This window comes from Phoca vitulina, unplaced genomic scaffold (genome assembly GCF_004348235.1).
Source record: "Phoca vitulina isolate PV1807 unplaced genomic scaffold, GSC_HSeal_1.0 scaffold43, whole genome shotgun sequence".
NCBI lineage: Eukaryota > Metazoa > Chordata > Mammalia > Carnivora > Phocidae > Phoca > Phoca vitulina.
Genome location: NW_022589746.1, coordinates 1,911,610 through 1,919,011, shown reverse-complemented (window position 1 = coordinate 1,919,011; position 7,402 = coordinate 1,911,610). Strand labels below are relative to the sequence as shown.

The following is a 7,402-nucleotide window of genomic DNA, read 5'->3' as shown; positions in this document are numbered from 1 at the left end:
CCCCCTTCATTCTTCCCCTCCTGCTACATTCTTCTTCTTCTTTTTTTTCTTTCTTAACATATATTGCATTATTTGTTTCAGAGGTACAGATCTGAGATTCAACAGTCTTGCACAATTCACAGCGCTTACCAGAACACATACCCTCCCCAGTGTCCATCACCCAGTCACCCCATCCCTCCCACCCCACCCCCCACTCCAGCAACCCTCAGTTTGTTTCCTGAGATTAAGAATTCCTCATATCAGTGAGGTCATATGATACATGTCTTTCTCTGTTTGACTTATTTCACTCAGCATAATACCCTCCAGTTCCATCCACGTCATTGCAAATGGCAAGATCTCATTCCTTTTGATGGCTGCATAATATTCCATTGTATATATATACCACATCTTCTTTATCCATTCATCTGTTGATGGACATCTTGGCTCTTTCCACAGTTTGGCTATTGTGGACATTGCTGCTATAAACATCGGGGTGCACGTAGCCTTTCGGGTCCCTACTTTTGTATCTTTGGGGTAAATACCCAGGAGTGCAATTGCTGGATCATATGGTAGCTCTATTTTCAACTTTTTGAGGAACCTCCATACTGTTTTCCAGAGTGGCTGCACCAGCTTGCATTCCCACCAACAGTGTAGGAGGGTTCCCCTTTCTCCGCATCCCCGCCAACATCTGTCATTTCCTGACTTGTTAGTTTTAGCCATTCTGACTGGTGTGAGGTGGTATCTCATTGAGGTTTTGATTTGGATTTCCCTGATGCCGAGCGATATTGAACACTTTTTCATGTGTCTGTTGGCCGTTTGGATGTCTTCTTTGGAAAAATGTCTGTTCATGTCTTCTGGGGGGCCTTTGTCTTAAAATGAAATATTTGACAAGGTTCAGATGGATGAGGGCCGTGCTTGGTGAGTAACTGCTGATGGCACCAAGTGACCCGAGCTGTCCTGGGGATGGGGAAGGGCGTGACATGGTCCTCACGGGAGAGCCGAGAGGTGGCTTTGAGAGAACGTGGCGTTAATGCAGATGCACGTGTTCATCTGGTGGGTACGGATTCCTCCTGCCTCCAGTGTGCCGTCACGTGGGATCCCGAACACCCTACAGTGAAGATGCAAGCACCTCGTTGCGCGTGTGTCATTTTTCATCTGGGTCTGTGCAGAGGGCAGCGTGAGCGAAATGGTGTGCCTGGAAGCTGGGGTCTCCCTAGGGATCTGGATGCTGCTGAAGGATATCAAGGAAATATAGGAACCCCTACAACCAACAAGGACCCGCCCCCATCCCCCATCTAGCCACCCGGAAGGGAAGCTGTAGAGAGAACGTCAGCATGCTGGCGGTCAGCAGGGGCCTCAGGCTTCTTAGGTGGGCTGCCAGGGGGTAACTGAGAAGCACTGACCCTGCAGGTGATCCCTAGTGGTAAGAGGCAGATAGACCCTCTGCAGGTTGGGACCGAACAGGCTGGGATGCAGTGTTCCAGAAAGTGGCACAGATTTTCCTGGACTGGGTCCTCTGTTTGATGGTATCACAGCGATAAAGCCACAGAGGTCAAAAGAGTTAGAACGTCCTAAGCCCTAAATCCATCTTGTGCCCCATGAGAATATCTGCTCTATTAAGAATTTATCTTGTGAAATGTTCCTGGAGCTGCTATTTGTGAGATGGGACATTCCATCTATTATTAACTTTCTGCAGATGACATTCTGGGACAAGGATGGGCAGTGGCTGGGGTGGGTGCCGAGACAGGGCTCAGCCACTTGGGGCCAGCCTTGGGCACAGGTGTCTCGAGAACAAGGACAGCTAACAGGATCAAGGATCACACCTGTGCTGGTGCTAAGTGTTCATAGTTGCGAGCCGCATCCCTTAGGAACTGGGTCAGTTGAGAAGCCTCCAGAAGTTAATAGGTGTTGCCCACTTAGCAGAGAACCAACTTACTTCACCAACTGGCGGGCTCACTTGGGGTCCTCACCTTTTAGGTTGATCTCTTGAGGTCGGACTTATGTAGTTGAGAGTTAGAACCTTGTGGAGGCAAAATAGCATTCCAGAGAGCAGAGGCTTGTCCCTACTCTGTCTTCACAAGTCAAGGTCGAGTTCTAGAAGGAACCACCGCTCACCTCCCCAGCCGTGACTCAGAGTGCCCTGCCTCCCTGGCTCTGTCACACTCTGCCCGAGGACCTCCAGACTGGTGAGAACCTCTTTGGAGAGCTGCAAACAGGAGGTGGCTTTAGGCAGGGCGGGGTGGCCCTGATCTCCAGGTGCAGGATTTGGGGCTCAGGCGGATTCTTGCTGTCCCCTGTTTGACGCCTTCTCCTCTCTGTCGGTTATCTGTTGATGCATAACAGACCACCCCACAGCTTCATGATTCTGGGGCTCAGCAGTGTGGGCAGGGCTCAGTGGCTGTTCTTCTGTTGGCCTTGGCTGGGATGGCTCACCTGTCATCCGACAGCATCTGGTGGGAGCTGGCAGCTCTAGGATAACCTCCCTTCTGTGTGCAGCTGGTGCTGGCTGTCGGTGGGGCCCCGTGTTGCCAGCGAGCCAGCCTGGGCTGCTTCATGTGGTGGTGGGGGAGTCCCCTGGGGCGAGGGCAGAAGCCTGCAGGGCCTCCTGAGGCTTAGGCTGGGAGATCGCCCTGTGTCCCTTCTGCTTTGTTCTGCTGGTCATATCGAGGCACGGTCCAGCCTGCATTCAAGGTGTGAGGAAATAGATCGCAGCTCTTGATGGTGAGTTGCAGAGAATTTGTAGCGGTTTATTTATTTAAATAGTTTTTGAATTTGAGTGTAGTTGACATGTAGGCATTTTCCAGCTAGGATTTTATACCCTGGCAGCCATGACACTGGGTCCTTTCATTCAGTTACTGATCCATTGTCTATTTTTTTATTTTTAATTTTTAATTGTAAATTACACAGAACATTTACCATCCTAGCCATTTTTTGGTGGACAGTTCCGTGGCATTAAGTACACTCACATTGTTGTGCAACTATCACCACCCTCTAGCCACAGAACGCTTCCGTCTTGCAAAAGTGAAACTCTGTCCCCTTTAAGCAGCCCGTCTTCCCTCCCCCAGCCCCTGGCAGCCTCCGTTCTCCAGTCTCTGTGACATCATTCATTGATTTTTCAGAAATTCAGAGGACATTTATTACACATCTAGTCTTTGTCAGACATTCTGCTTAAGGCTCAGAGATGAGTAAACACTTCTGCACTCAAAAAACAGTGAGTGGATGTCTTCCTTTGGTGGCAGAACTCATGCAGGAGAAAAGCTTTAGCAACACATTCCTACTGTCATTTTCCCCCGTTCCCGTAACATGTATGTATACACGTGTTGGTAGATACAAGGTCCTGCCTTCCTCTGTCTATTCAGTTCAACCGTCTTTCCTCCCTCCCTCCCTTCCTTCCAAGATTTATTTATTTTAGAGAGAGAGCACGCACGCGCTTGAGCAGAGGGAAGGGCAGAGGCCAGGGGAGGGGAGGAAGCAGGCTCCCTGCTGAACGCAAAGCCCACTGTGGGGGTTGATCCCACGACCCTGAGATCATGACCTGAGCCGACATCAAGAGTCAGACGCTCAACCCGCTGAGCCAGCCGGGTGCTCCCAGTTCATTAGACGTTCAGTGCGTGCTCGCTAAGTGCCGAGCTCTTCCTCTGCTCTGACTTCTTAGCCCCCGAGAGATCAACTGAGGCCAGGGTACGCCTGACCCAAGGTCATGACTGTTGGCAGAACCATGAATGCCAGGGATTTGGGGGTTCTTGGCTGATTCTTGTACCTCTGTGTGGGCTCCTTCCTTTAGGCCAGCTCACGGTGGTCCCACCTGCGGACAATGAGCTGGCACTGTGCTTGGGACCTGGGGCCACTGCCCCAGCGAGATGCAGCTCTGAGCAGGAGAGCCCCCGAGGGCTCTGTAACAGCCGTTCACCCACTTCTCCGAATCCTGCTTCGTCTTCCAGCCTGTCCCTCCCCGCCTAGGTCCCCTCCATCTGAGGCTGACCTGCCCAGAGCCCTGTCTCTCTGCCCTCTTCCGTCACGGGAGGGAGGCTCAGAGGGACAGCCGCCTACCCTAGCTGGGGGGGAGTGGTGGTCATCTTTCCCACTCATCTATCAGCTTGGTGGGTGAGCTGGGGGTGGGGGTGCCTGTGGGCCCCACGGTGGATTCCTCTCATGCTACTGATGTTTCAAGAGGAAAAAACTCAGCACTTGGAATGCTCCAGAGAGGGAGGCAGGGAGCAGAGAGGATTCTTGACATTCCCCAGTGGGTCTGGGCTGGGGAATTTAGAGGAGATGCCTGCAGAGGTAGGTCAGGCCCTGGCTCTTGCTGGGTCACTGGGCTCTAGGGACACCCTCCCCCCGAACTGTGCCTCCCCTTCCCATGCCTGGGCTGTCTGGCTTCTTTCTGTCCATGTTGTCCTCCTCCCAGTGTGCACTGCCTATTTGGAGATGGTAAGTTGGCTGGTGGGGATCGGTCCCTTGATTCCTTTCATATCACAAGGTCTCTGAGGACCAATATAGACCATTCCCAGAGTAGGGAGGCCTTCCAGCCCCTTCCAGCCCCTTCCTTGGGAAGAAGAGTAAGCATTTATGAGCCTTTGTGCTAAATTTTTGAAAACTCAGTGAACGACATCACACCTCCTGTGTGCTGTGCATCAGCGCACACGTTGAATTCTTCCAGCCCCGGGAGCCGGTGTCACTGGTCCTGCTGTGGGTCAGGATTCGGGTAGGGGCTCAGAGCAGACAGTAACTGGCAGGCAGCTTGGATTGACGGAGAGAGAGTGGAGCTCGGGTCTGCCCGGCTTGCGGGTGGCTCCTGCCCGTGGGGGGACAGAAGGGCATTCCGTCAGGATGTTCTGTGCATGGGGGAGGCCCTGGCTTCCAAACTGTGGCTCTGCTCGGCTGTCCCTCCACACTGCCAGCCAGAGTCACACAGAGCCGCCCCGTGCCCCATCACAGCCTGACTCCTCCTCACCCCCCACCCCCTGTATTGTCCCTGGCTCACCTTCCCGAGACCCAGAGCTGATCCCTGCGGCGCCCTGACCTTTCCCAGGTCTCTGTGGAGTGATGTGTCCGTTCCCTCAGCCCCGTCCCCCAGGCACCGTGCTCTCCTGCCTCAGTGCCCTTGCTCAGCCCCCACCCCAACCATTTGTGAAGGTCCAGCCTGTTGTCCAGACCTGCTGCAAACTCAGGTTCCTACAAATTTCCCCATCATAGTGGAGGTGAGCGGCTCCCATGCCCGCACGTGTGCTGAGCACCTTTGGTGCTCTCCCCCGTGTGAGCCTCCCTGCAACCCCGTTTTACAGGTGAGGAAATCCAGGCGTAAGGCGAGGGGTGTGGACTAGGCATCCGAGCCCATGTGCTTCACCTGGGTTGTAGCCCCCACGCTGCCTCATCAATAAAACACGGCATTACTGTTGTCCCCGTGAGAGAAGCCCCTGGAGGGCAGAGGCCACGATTCGTCCCTGAACCTTATAACCTCGGCCCCTGGGGCCCTTGTGCACCCACCACCTGTTGTGCCTCTGGGGGGTTTTCCCCAGGCTCCTTCTGCCCGACATACGGGCACTGTGGACGAGCAGGGTCCGTCCAGGTGTCTGTAGGTCCCCTTGCTCCCTGGGAACAGTATAGGAGGATGTTACTTAGCCCCTGGTCTGAGCCGGTGCCTTGGGATTGGGGGCAGGGAGCCCACCGGGCCCTGCCGCCCCCCGCTTGCCTGGAGGGTCTGACATTCCCAGTGTCCGGTGGCCAAGTCATGCTGTGTCTTTCCTGTCAGGCTGTCACTTCTACAAGTTTTGTGATTCGAAAAGGTTTGCGTATCTTCCCCTTCGCGTCCTTCTTTGGAGGAGGAGGTGGGGAGCTTAGATGCTAAATGGGTTGTGGATTTATTCAGATTTGCTCCAGTAAACTATTACATTTCCTGACAACGTTTCTGCAGGCTTTGTCTCAACAATTTAGATGTGTCGGAGGCTGCCAAGCCAAACAGTTAGTTTTGGCGGCCTGCACTCCCCCTTTACTGAAGTATTACACATTCCTGTCCAGTGAGTGGGGTGTAAAAATAGATACTGGGCTCGGTTGTGGTCTTTCTGTTTTTAGAACGGACGTGGCCAGCTGAGACCCAGTTCCCCACACGGGGTGACTGACTCCGAGTCCCCGCTTGGCACGTCCGCCCTAGGGCTTCGGCTGGTGCCGGGGACGCTGGAGTGGGCTGTCACCATGACTCCCCCATGTCCCCGTCTCAAGGGTTGCGAGAGACCGCGGAGTCGGATCCCCCCACCCCGACTTCCTGTCTGACCCCTCTGCGGCCCTTCACATACAGTGCCCTTCTGCTGGGCCCCGGCTCAGTGTCGCTCAGCGCTGGGGGACGGGGCGGGCACCACCTCCCTTCCCAAGAGCGCTTTCAGCCTTTTTTCTAGAAAGGAGAGAACAGGATCTGGACCTCCGTTGTCTTTCCACTTTGCAGTGCTCATTGCAGGGTCCAGAAGTGGCCCCCCGCTAGACCTGTCGGTTCGGCGAGGCAGGGCTGTCCCCGTCCCCCCTCACTGATCTCTCCCAGAGTCAGAAGGGCACCCCTGACGCCCGTCTCTCAGGGCCTCTGGTGTGGCGTGACCTTCACGGACATGGTGGCTGGCGGGGGGGACAGAGTCCCCACAGTCCCAGAACTGCGGGACAGGACAGTGGCTCGGCCGTAATACCTGTGGGGAGCTTTGCAGCCCCGACTCCGTGGCCTGACACCGGGCACTGAACCTGGGGGCTCCCGCGTAGCATTCCCCCGGCTCTGCTATTCCGGTGTAGACGCTACCTGCAGCTCTGGGCCACAGGCACTGCAGCCCGTGCCCCTGGCGACCAGAGGAAGGCGTGAGAGGATCCCGAGCCCGGAGGGGACCCGCTGGGACTACTGCTGACGCCCCATGCAGGACTGAGGAGAAGGGCAAAGGAGCTTGTGTGTACTGAGCACTTACTGTGCACCAGGCGCTCGTCTAAGATGCAAACCCTCACGGGCATCTGCTTGGTTAATCTACCCGGCAGTCTAGCAAGGCAAGGATGGTGATTTCCTCCTTTTTACCAATAAAGAAAAAAGCCCAGTTCAGGGTTAGGGAGCTGGTGGGTGGTTTTGGCGTTTCCTGAGGAGGAGCAGGTTGGAGGGCAGGTGACGGCTTTGGGAAGGGGGGTGTAGTGCCCGTCCGCGTCTTGGTTGGGTGTCCGGCAACAGCCCGACCGCACGACATTGGAGTCCGGAGGCACTGTTCCCTCTGTCTTGGAGCCCCATTGGTGGCTAACCCCCAGGGCAGGATGAGCAACCCCGGAGGGGGACCCGGGCCTGGGAGGAACGGACGTGTTCTCCCCTACACCCTGCTCTGCTCCGGTCTCGCCGGAGTCCCTGGAGTTTTGGAGCCGAGTGAGATGAGGTCTAGACTTGGGCGGGGGGGGGGGGGGGGGGGGGGGT

At 55.4% G+C, this 7,402-nt stretch overlaps 1 protein-coding gene across 2 annotated transcripts in view; it reads left to right on the top strand.

Moving 5' to 3' along the window:
* Positions 1-7,402, top strand: part of CUNH1orf198 (chromosome unknown C1orf198 homolog) — a 33,483-nt gene that overhangs the window by 15,683 nt on the left and 10,398 nt on the right. The window lies entirely within an intron of this gene.